The sequence below is a fragment of the Haematobia irritans genome, chromosome 2 (assembly GCF_050003625.1).
Source record: "Haematobia irritans isolate KBUSLIRL chromosome 2, ASM5000362v1, whole genome shotgun sequence".
NCBI classification, from domain to species: Eukaryota; Metazoa; Arthropoda; class Insecta; order Diptera; family Muscidae; genus Haematobia; species Haematobia irritans.
The window spans coordinates 112,749,382-112,761,604 of record NC_134398.1 but is presented as its reverse complement, the minus strand read 5'-3'; the positions used below and the strand labels follow the sequence as shown (position 1 = coordinate 112,761,604).

General features: G+C 33.6%; 1 protein-coding gene across 2 annotated transcripts in view; it reads left to right on the top strand.

Moving 5' to 3' along the window:
* The first annotated feature begins 2,534 nt into the window (after positions 1 to 2,534).
* The window catches only part of al (aristaless related homeobox), a 180,159-nt gene continuing 170,470 nt past the window's right edge, over positions 2,535 to 12,223 (top strand). For both annotated transcript variants that reach the window (XM_075295908.1, XM_075295907.1), the window contains exon 1: positions 2,535 to 3,096. The gene's annotated coding sequence lies outside the window, so the exon portion shown is untranslated. The remainder of the gene's footprint in view (positions 3,097 to 12,223) is intronic.

The window sequence follows — 12,223 nt, the reverse complement described above, 5'->3', positions numbered from 1 at the left end:
CATTTCTTCGATGTAAAAATATATCTCTTGGCTCCAACTGATCAGCCTTTATACAATTTCACCAATTTGTTATGCTCATGAAACTCCAATGACTTAGTTCTGCCAGCTTACTTAGCCTTGTGTGCAACCTAAGCCTAGTACTTCCTTTTTATATATAAATATCGGATCGTAATTAAATGTAAGACGATTAAAAGATATTCGATTGGTATTATGTATTGCCGGTCTGAAGGCTCTTCAGAGCAATCCGTATTACGGATTTTTTTAAAATAAAGTTGGTGTCAAAGTTACATTATAATTTCTGGCTTATTCCTTGTCCTCTGTGCGCTCCTTTTGTGTCTGTGGTGAGCGCAGTACACTCACATGATTCGTGTGTTGTGCATGGAGATCAATATTGGACGTGGCATCTTGTGCTGCAATATACGTTTTTGTTGTGATTCCGAGCTAAAGAAGCGTAGAATTGAAGTAAGAAAAAAATTAGGAAACAATTCTCTTTTAAATTTAAGTTTGGCGTACTTGATTTTAGGACACAAGGTTTAATTGATTCGTTTTTTAGCCTTTTTCTTCAAACGCTATGAAAGTCCTTTAAGTTAATGGTAATTAAAATATCTCAACAAAGTCAACAAATTTAAGACATTTTCATTAATTTTGAGAATTTTTAAAAATTATAATGGCAAGTTGTCCACAGTCATTTAATGATACCATTTTTAAGTCGAATCACCAAACTATAAGGACAAGCCAACTTTATTGAAACGTTTATCGACTTTTAGATAAGGAAAATTCAGATTCGTATTTTAAGGAAATCTTTGCTTTATTGCAATATTTTTTCAGTGTATGAGTCGGTGTCAGGATCATGCATATACAATTTGGCCAAAATCGGTTCAGTAGTGTTTGAGCTTATCGCTCACGAACATACACGTCCTTTTTATTTATATAGATATTTTATGTGGTAAAACAAAGAATATTTAAATTGTTAGTAGAATAACGAAAACAAATCCATCAGTATAATAGCGACTTGCTTGTATAAATCTACCTTGAATATCTATCTATACATACCTACATTGAAGTCTGTGTATTGCACGCAGCTTGTCAATTTGAAAATTTAATTAGTTTTGAAAACGAACAAACAAACTTAATTCAATTTAGCTAAACTTCAAAGTTTGCAATAACAACAAACACCTGTGACACTCATAAACGAAAGTGCAAAAAGTTGTTGATTGCATGTTAGAAACCATCATCGGTGGGAGGCTGTCTGGGTGATGGAAGAGTACAAAGAGTAAACCATTTTTCGAATGCTCGCGAAAGCCGTTAATTACCTCGTATTTATAATTTGTAAAAATAAACCTGATTATTGTATGTACTTGGGGACAGATTTTGTTTCTTAAAATGACGTTAGATTAATAAACCAATAATAATATTGGACATAGTGTGACTGACAGACGTTACTGGTATTAGTACTATTGCATACTGCTCTCTCTATGTATGGATTAATTGAAATATAGAACATTAACTGCGAACTCAAATAACGAAATAAACGAATAACATATGAAACAAAACCGCAAAACAATACAAAAACACATGGCAATATTAAAAAAAGCAACTGTCAGAGCGTAGTCATTCTTCGGCTAAAAACATGCGCACACATACATCTTCCTATTTCACTTTGCAGTCCCACAGCTTTATAGCCAAAAACAAAGCAAAAAAAAATATATATATACGCTCATCCGTCCCTATTCTCCTCATGGGTACTGTTCATTTTAGTTTATTAAACAAGCAGCAAATTTACGTGCGAACTTCCACTAATGAAATTTATTGTCCCCCACTCAAAACATTATTCAATTACCCACTTGTAACATAAATCAACGTTAACAGACCTCATTTGCTACGCTTCCCGAAGACGCTATGCTAATCGAAAATAACGAGTCTAGTAAACAACCGTCGACTCGAAATGTGATTATGATGGCAGCTCGCCCCCATTGGGTGTGAGTTCGTTGTGGACGCCATACTTATTCGGCATACAGTTAGTGTGAGAGCGAGAGCCAATGAAAACATTTGAGCTACCACTTCGATTGGTGGTGGTGGTGCTACATCTGCCATATTGCAATAAAGCAACCACTCGGTCAACCTCCTTCTTACACATGTAATTGATTCAAATAGGCGGAGCTTCTATTATAACGTAGTAAACCGAACCTGTTTCTGCCGGCAGCATAACGATAGGCGAGTGAGTACTCGTTTCGGTACTCACCTGTTGGTTGATCGTGAATTTCACCCATACAACCAAGTGTAACATGTTGTGACTGATCTTTGAGTGGAGAGTGAGAAAGAATTACTACTCTATCATATTTAATTTTCTCTCTTTCTCCCACCTAAGACAGTATGGGAAAGTTCTTATTGGAGTGTGTAGCACAATACCGTCATCGTGGTTACAACCACTAACCGGTATCTGAGTCCACCTGATTGTATAGGTGTTTGCCGGTAACCCACGCCGTTGACTACCTCACATAACTTTACGGTGACTAGTTTGCTGTTGACTTTTATTCAGCGCGGTTGTGTAGAACGGTTTCGTTCCGTTGTAATAAATTTTACGCGACTCCTATTGAATTTCCGTCGTCTTTATTTAACACCCTCATATTGAATGTGTCGTGCATTGACGCTAATCACAGCTGAGTAGATATTACCAATACTAAATCATCGTCAGCGAACGAAACGAAAAAAATTGTGTGTGGGTTGAAATTTTCATGGCAATGATGTTATTGTGATTTTGTGGCAAACAATTGGGTGTTAATGAAACTCAAGAAAAATGCTCATCAATTTATGAAGTGCGAAAAGAAATTACATAAAAATGTGAATATAGAAGTGTGAAAGAACGAAAAATATCAAGTAAAACATGTACTGAAATTAATTGGATTTAAAAGCAAGTGAAACTCATAAAACAAAAACAAAGCAAATATTCAACGTGTTAGTCAAAGTTTGTGTAAGCCCGTCGGGAGATTTGAATTTAAGCAACAAATAAAACAAACAAAAAGACGGATATTCTTTTTACCCAGTAACAGTCAAAAAACACTGCATATTTAATTGGATTTCCCTTTGAATGAAGTGGTGAGTAGATGTGGAGTTGAGCGTGCTTCCATTTTCGAAATTAAAAATAAATAAAGCAAATCTTCTATATATGGAAGAACGAAAATAGCCCATATTACGAATACATTAACATTTTTATTTATATACATATTAAATTTGTTTTTCTATAAAATAAATAATAGTGGAATTATTCATCATCGCACAGTGGATCTAAGCTCGCAGAAATTAGGTCTAAATATTTAATATATAAAGCCTTGTATATTATTTGTTTGTTTATTCCGACAATTATATAGAAATAAAATTAAACAATTCGATCATTTAATTTGGGCATCTCTATTAATTTATTCAGCTTCACTATTAATATTTTGAGCTGAGTCCATAAAGCGTAATGCACTTTACACTGATAGAAAAAGTTTCGTTATATTAACGAAATATGTCATTAAAAGTGAGCCAATGAAACAAATTCGTTAATACATCGTTTCGTACTATTAACGAAAACTTTTTGTTGGCTCTATTTTAATGACATTTTCTTTGCGTGTATTGGATATTACTTACAAGGAAGCTTTGCGAAAAAATTGTTGAATTTAACAATTTTTCTTTATAAGCACAAAACAAAAAAATAAATTTTTGGTTTTAGGTTAGGTGTTATGCTAACCATTGAACCGCGGTATCTCCCAAATTCGGGTTTATTTGTCCGAATCCGAAGAAAATTATTTTTCTTTTCTTTTTCATTTCTCTAGCATAGCACACTCAGAAAAAAGTGAACTCTCTATTTCACTAAAGCCAATTTAACTTTATTTTAGTTCATGGAATTATTATATTTGGAGAATGTTTCCTTTACTCTAATAATTTTTTGTGTACGTTAGGTTAGGTTAGGTTAGGTGGCAGCCCGATGTATCAGGCTCACTTAGACTATTGTGATACCACATTGGTGAACTTCTCTCTTATCACTGAGTGCTGCGCGATTCCATGTTAAGCTCAATGGCAAGGGAACTCCTTTTTATAGCCGAGTCCGAACGGCGTTCCACATTACAGTGAAACCACTTAGAGAAGTTTTGAAACCCTCAGAAATGTCACCAGCATTATTGAGGTGGGATAATCCACCGCTGAAAAACTTTTTGGTGTTCGGTCGAAGCAGGAATCGAACCCACGACCTTGTGTATGCAAGGCGGGCATGCTAACCATTGCACCACGGTGTACGTTAGTTAAATTAACTAAAACCGAGGAAAAAATATACTCAAATGAAGCATAAAGATTAACTAACTTCGTGTCTTCCACAAAATAGTTCAGAATTTCTTTAAATTTGTACATTTTACCAAAAATGCATCCATCATGAACTTCGTATGTCACTAAAGACATTCTTGCAATTTTGAACTCCAAGTTTTTCCTTCAAACTACAAAATTTTCTTTAACAAGTGAAAAAACTTAGTTATGTCTAACAAATTTTCTTGAATTTGTCGAAAAATATTTACTTATTTTTATGACCTCGGCGTGATGCCAACGTTTGTAATACTGTTTAGTTAACATTTTCTACAAATATTCAAAACTTTCTAAGATTAACCGAAAGTTTTCTTCCTGGTGGGTTCACTGTTTTTTCATTGCAGAGTTTGTGAAATTTGCACAAGATAATACCTGACACAAGTAACAAACATGTCGGTTCTAATTGAGATAAATCTCACATACATAAGTTAGGCTGAATTTACTTTAATACGGACATAGAATAGAAGGGCGAATTAGCAACCACATCGTATGAAATTTAGGTTTATCTCCCAAACTTATCGTAGTAATACCCTTCAAATGCTTAGGTTTACACTGATAGGAAAGGTTTCGTTTTATTAACGAAATGTATAATTAAAAGTCAGCCATTGAAACAAATTCGTTAATATGAAGGAATATTTCTTTAGTATAACGAATTTTCTGTTAATCAACGTTAATCGTTAATCATACTATTAGCGAATATTTTCATTGTATTAATGAAAATGTTTCGTTATATGAATGAAAAATTTTCATTGGCCCAATTTTAATGAAATTTTCTTTATGTGTAGGAGTGCTTTAGGGTATGATATAGTCGACCCCGGACTTTTTACTTTTCTCACTTTTTTTAACTACCAAAAGCTATTGCGGAACATGTTTATTGTACTAGAATCTTGTTTGTTATCTGCAGGTAACATATCCTAACCTATCACAAATATTAATATATCATATATTTTTCCTTATTTCGAAATATTCAAGCTGGTTTTCAAATTTTTCTAAAGACGTTTATGCCGAATCGGGGGATCTACTATGGGAATTACTATTCAACATTTAGATATTCAACCATCTTAATTAAATTCTCATGTCATTTTCAGTCGTAAGCGCCGAAAGTAATTTCAAGCGCCGAAATGACCAGCTGACATGGGGCGATAAGCCGCTGTCTTAGTAATTTTGTTAGTGACTGAAAGAATAGCTATTCTCTTGCTACTGTTATTTAATACCTTTGTTGGCGCTGCTTGTGTTGTGGACAACATGATTTATGAGAAATGACCGCTTGATTTGTTGTTCGGCAATATTCATTTAGGTTCTATTAGCGTCCAATTAAAGAATGAACCCCTAGACGTCGTTATTACTGTAAGACTTTAAGGCGTAATATCAACATAAAGAGTCAACAGATGGTGTAATGCTCCAATCGAAAACCTTACTGTTGACAGGCATACACAAGGCCCCGTTTTTGGTTGAAGAAAAATAATTTAAGTTCTATTTTGAAATAGCCCACAAACATGGCAACTCTCGTACTAATACACACACACAACACGGGTCTTATTGACACAACAAAATTGATTTATGACACCAGTTCTAATTCATAATAATTTTTTATTATTTAATTATACTTGTTCGTCAAATGTTAAGTGCAATTATCTATGAGCCATTCCCTATCAAACTGAACTTAACAACCATTACATCTCAATCGATTTATCAATTAGGGGGGTATCCAACTTCCTTTTTTAAGATACGATTGTATATTTGTGGTAGAGGTGTGCACGTGACACGAAACTGTCGTGACTCACGAAAATTTTCGTGATTCGTGCGTGAGTCGTGAGTCACGCTCATGACAACAGCGTGAGTGTGCGTGAGCGTGATTAACAAACCAAAATATCGTGCGTGAGCGTGATTCACGAAAATAATATCTTCGTGAGTGTGCGTGAGTAACGAATTACACTCACGAAAATATTCATGCTCACCAACATAAAATGCTTAAGAGTTAAATTCAATTACAATTCTAGTGACACCTGGGATGTTAAGAGTTTAATAACAGTCTCGATTTTAATAATGCTCATGTTTTCAGACACTTCGGTAAGGTAAATTAATCATAAAATTATTCGTGAGTCACGATATTTTTCGTGAGTCACGGTATTTTTCGTGCGTGAGTACAAATTTTCTTTTCGTGAGTGTGCGTGAGCGTGAGTCCTACCAAAAAATATCGTGCGTGAGTGTGCGTGAGTATGATTTTTCAGTCGTGAGTGTGCGTGAGTGTGAGTAAACTATTACTCACGTGCACACCTCTAATTTGTGGTAAAAGTCTTTGTACACACATAGAAAAAATATTTACGTGCTATTAAATATTAAGCAACCTAAATTTTAAGATCCGAAATTTACAAAATATTAAGGAAAATTTCTTTAAAATAATGAAATTTTAATTACAATAAAGTTTATAATCCTTGCTTCAAAATTTTTTTCATTAAATTTAGGACACAAATTTTGTAAATTTGCGTCCCTCCGCTAAAGTAGCATGTCTTTGAACTAAGGCTAATTTTCCTTAAAGTAAAGAAACACATTTTGGATTTAAAGAAATTGTCCTTAAATTAACTGAAGTATTGAAACTTTAGATTAAATATAAAAACGCTTCAAAAATAGGCTAAGACTAATTTTGAGGATTTAGCGTCTTTAATTTAAAGTTTTTTTTTGGAATTAAGAAAACATTTTTTAATTTGAAGCATCTGATATAACTTGGATTTTTATTATGGCAATTGTGGCGCCATGAATATGGGCACCAAGAGCCAAAGTGGGGCTCATGTGAAAATGAACCCCAATAATTATATGTCATACAATAACACGAAATTTTGTTCAATTTTGTTTGTTAGGGGTCGTGTTTCATTTATTTTTTGGGGTTCTGCTGGATAATGAAAATGAACCCTAAAATTTCGTTGGGGCCTGTTTTCATTTGATATGGGGCCCATTTTCAAACCTTCAGCTTAACAAATGCATATCGCATAGTTATTTTACTTTAAAACTTGTTTGTTCGGGTTTTATCATTTTATTATGATAAGTGCAAATAGCAATCAATAATAAACAATTTTGTAAATTCATTAATGGAAAAATCGCTTTCAGCGAAACTTGCATTACATCCTGGAATACATAACGACAACATGGACATTTATACACACTTTGATGCCTTTCTATTACATCCGCCTGTTACATTCATAGCTTACTATTAAGTGTTTTCAAGGTAAAAAATCTATATTGGGACTATTGACTATATTGGGACTATAGCGCGATTTTTTGAAAAATATCTTTTGTTTTCATTTCTTCCCACTAACATAAGAAAATATCTATTCAACCGTCGAACGGAACGGACGTGTTTTTTAATAGCGGATAAACTCATCGTAATACGTACCTACTAAGAATTTCAAGTGTGGTGGGATATTAAGCCACCATGCAGCGAAATTCTAAGTCATCCACTGGGTTGCTAACTTCAGGGCCCAGTGGACGGGTATCGACTGGAGTTATAAATCTGGGCAATGACCAAGAGTTAGGCCCTATTAGTCGACCTGTAGACGGGTCGACAGGTGGCGACACTCTGACAAGTCGAACTTTTTCTAAGGTAACGACATCAAAAGGAGGTAATCCCTCACGAAAGAGATTCAAGGAACGCGGAATTGCTTTGTTTATCCTAAAGAAGTTAGGATCAGTCGACCCAAGCACGCTGTCGGCTAAACAAAGCGATTCCTTAAAATGGACTCAAGGAATTCTTGAGACTGGAAAAAGGGAACAATCGCCGGATGAGCTGCCATCCTCCAAAAGGGATCAAAGATCGTTTGCCTCAGTTGCTAAAGACAGCCTTGTGATGGCTATCATTAACAAAGGAGCATTGGACGGTATGGTTCCAAAGCAAAATGGGGGGAAATTGAGAATGCTTTGTCTGTCGTCTACTCACAGGTGCTGGAAAAGTTTCCCGGTCCAGATCCTCGACACCAAGAGGCTGGTTGGTATCAAGGACGATTTAAGCTAGTCGCATTTGAGGACCAGAGGTCTATAAAATGTTTTAAAGCTGCTCTGATACTAATTGGTGAAGTTTGGGAAGGAGCTGCTCTAGAGTTAGTCGAGAAGAAAGACATACCGGCTAGACCTAGAGCCCACGCATGTACCTGTAAACCCTCCTGACCCTGAATCTATTTTAAATAGACTGAAACAATGCAATCCAGATCTTCCAACAGCTGATTGGAAGGTTGGCCGTTTGGATCAAAGACAATAAACTTGAGGAAGATAGGAAATTGGCTTGCGTCATACCAAATGTTGTATTTACCATGTTAGTTCCATACATGTTCGTAATTTTTTTATTTGTTTTTCGTTTTTATTTTTTAAATGAAAAACTTAATTTTCCTAATGAAATAATGTTAAATTTTAGGCAACAACAAAAAAACTATATTTTCCCGTTTAAGGAAATTTATTTCGTGCACTTAATTTCTTTTTATTTGCATTTTAATGCTATGACAATACTTGTCGTATACGCGTTTGGTTCGAGTATGAAACTAACACGGTAAATGGTTTGATCTCCTCAGTAGCCAATTTCCTATCTTCCTCAAGTTTATTGTTTTTGGTTTGGATGAAGTGGATGGGTCAAGACGGCATGCAGTGTTTATATTGAACACTCAGTCTTTGCCACATCTAGCAAAGTCTCAGGGCCGTGTATGTTATGGCTTTCATTATATCCATCTTGGACTACTTATTAATAAGAAGATCCCTTTGTAATTTTTATATATTTTCCACTGTTTTTTTTTTAATTTCCTTTCTTGCTAAATATTTTGACTTACTCGTCGTATATTCCTATTTCTTTTGACGAACCAACAAAAAAATTTGTGTCCATAATGCCAAAATGCCCATAAAAAAGCACATGTCCTCACATACTTAAATTGCTGCTCTCAAGGCAAAATCACATGGTGTTTTTTTTTTTTGTATATCTACTCTAAATGCGCAATTTAATGTTCAAATTAAATCCATATCCATATCCATTTTTTGGCGAAGCCTTATTAACATGCCAAGCGCATAGCCAAAACAAATGAACATGTAAACCGTTTTCCGAAACAACATACAAGCAGTTTCAAAAAATTGCTCTCTTTTGATTCTCTCGCTGTGTTATGTTGATATCTTTCGTCAACCCTCCCGGGTTCTTTCTCTACACTCTCTCTGTGTCTGTCGCTCCCTGAATAAAATATCACAACATATATATGTATGTTTAGTCGAAATTTGTAAATTTATATATGTTTACATTCACACATATTATTTATATGAAACATTCTTGTCCTAAACATAATATATTCTAACATATTAATATATGGAACATTACATTTTTGCACTTAAATATATTGTGTTTAAAAATTGTGCCTGAAACACATTTTGTTTATATCGGAACATATGAAAAACATATTTTTCTAACAGTGTAGTTACGAAAATATCCGATTCCATTTCTTATTTTATTCTTCTTTTTTCATCGGGGTAAAAGAGACTGATAACGTATTTAAATGTTATGAGCATTTTTTATTAATTTTTTGATCATTCACATACAAACTTTATTATTAATTGTTCGCCCAGTAAAAAATCTGCTTTTTTGTTTTTCTTTGACACTCATATTAATACTAATCACGTGACAGTATCAAAGCCAGTCAACAAGTAGCTATGATCAAAAAATTGTTTGTACGAGAGTACTTTTATTAATAAATAGCGAAAAGAGAATGAAAACTTGGTAAATGAGATCTGTATCCCAGTTTTGATTTTATTGGTCCTAGATTTAAAGCCAGATAGGTCGCTAAAAGATTTCTTTATTTTAAAGAAGCCGCATCTTTGGCACGGAATCAATACCAAAATCATTTTGACCTTCCCAAAATCATTGAATCCAAGTAAACTTTTTTCTGAGTGCACTGAAAACAATATTCACTTAATATGATTTTTTTAAATTAATTCTAGAATGTACTGAATGTACACTAAATTAAGAGCAAATTTCCTTGATATAAAAATTATTAAGAAGAATTTGTTGATCCTTTAAATTAAAGATTACGAAACTTCATTAATAACCTAAGACTGATTTTCAGAAAATTACATCATTGGCAGACATTGTAAAGTATCGATTATAATATGGGGTTTTATGTTGTCTTTGGCTCAGAATTAAACACGGACTCTTTAAAGGAAATTGAAATTAATAGGATTAAAATATTTACCTAATATGAAGAATTAGGCAACCTAACTTTTAGGACACAATGTTAGAGACTAATGTCTTTAAAGTAAATAAATTTTCTTCAAAGGAAAGTTTTATTCAACTTTTTTCATTAAATTTAGTCCAACGTCTTTAAAGTAATATAAAGCTAATTTTCTTCGACAGCGTAATTGTAGTAATAATATTTCAAGGCCAGTCGATGCACGGACGAAAAATACTGTTTTTCATATGTTTGAGTGTAAAAATTATATGTTTGGGACTTAATTTTTTTAACACAATATTTTTAAGTGCAAGCATTAAACTAGCATAACATATTTAGGACATATATGTTAATATGTTAGAACATATTATGTTTGGGACATAAACTGTTTGTAAATATAATATGCTTAGATGCAAACATATATTAATTTAGAAATAGCCTATAAACATATATGTGTTTAGAAAGAGAGACCTTTAGGTTATGCTGCAAGTAAAACAATGGAAGTAACCAATTGGCGCCTTAAAAATATATCCACACAAAGAAAATTTCATTAAATTTTTTTTCTACCAGTGTATGCCCTAAGGTGAAACATAATATGTTTGAACAATACAAACAATATTTTTTTGTTGGACCAATCCTGAAAATATATACACCCATAGGAAAAATCATGAATGACACCATACGTTGTCAAAACAACTACCGGCGTTCATGATCTGAAAACGTAATGGTTACGAATTTATAAGCAAAATTAAAACAAGATTTCCTCTACCGTGACTCGAACCTGTGTTGCCTGCACGATACGCATTAACAGTCGCCTTAGCACATTGCACCAACGGCGGAGTTGCCATAACAACGTCTAACGATTATTTTAAGACTTTTCATGGCCAAAGAAAAACGAATGCCGTTCATGAAATCGTGAACGCCCGTGGACGAAATCGTGAACATTCCGTTTTGATTTTTTGTGAACGTTTCTGTTTCATTTTGACAACGTCCGTTCACGATTGTGAAACGCAATTTTTTTATTAGTCTATGCTTGAAGCAAAATGTGTTTGGGGTATATGTTACAGAAACGATTTTTTTTGAGGATGTGCTGGCTTTGAAATATTATTCATAATTTCATGTAATGTTTGCGTTTCTCAATTGTAAAAGGTAATTTGCAACTTTTTAATAAGTGGCTGCCCTCCTTTTACAGTTTCAAACCCTACAAATATAAGAAAATCATAAACCATTTTTTCACAAAGGATTAATGTCACTGAATGTTACATGATAATTGAAGATTACAAAATGAAGACGAATGAAGAGGGTGTTATTCTGCTGGTGTTTTCTTTCCATAAGGTTTCTTTATACACCATCACGCATAGTGGTAGACTTATACTGTTTGTCAATCATTTTCAAAAACAAAATACTCACTAATTTAATATATTTTATTTGCATTTTCCAAACAGTGCCCATAACAATACAATTTCAACTGAAAAAACAACCCACGCGCAAACATATCGATGACAGGTAGATAAAATATACATAGGAAAATTTCCTATATTGTAACAAGTGCGTTTCCTTATGTTTTGAAAGAATTGGATACTTCTTAGTACGAGTGAACTAAACTAAATTGATTAACATTTTTGCCCTCGAAGGCACTTTTTGTGTGTATGGACTAAGATAGTTTTTGTTTATAATTTTTTTTTTTTGAATTATTTCATATG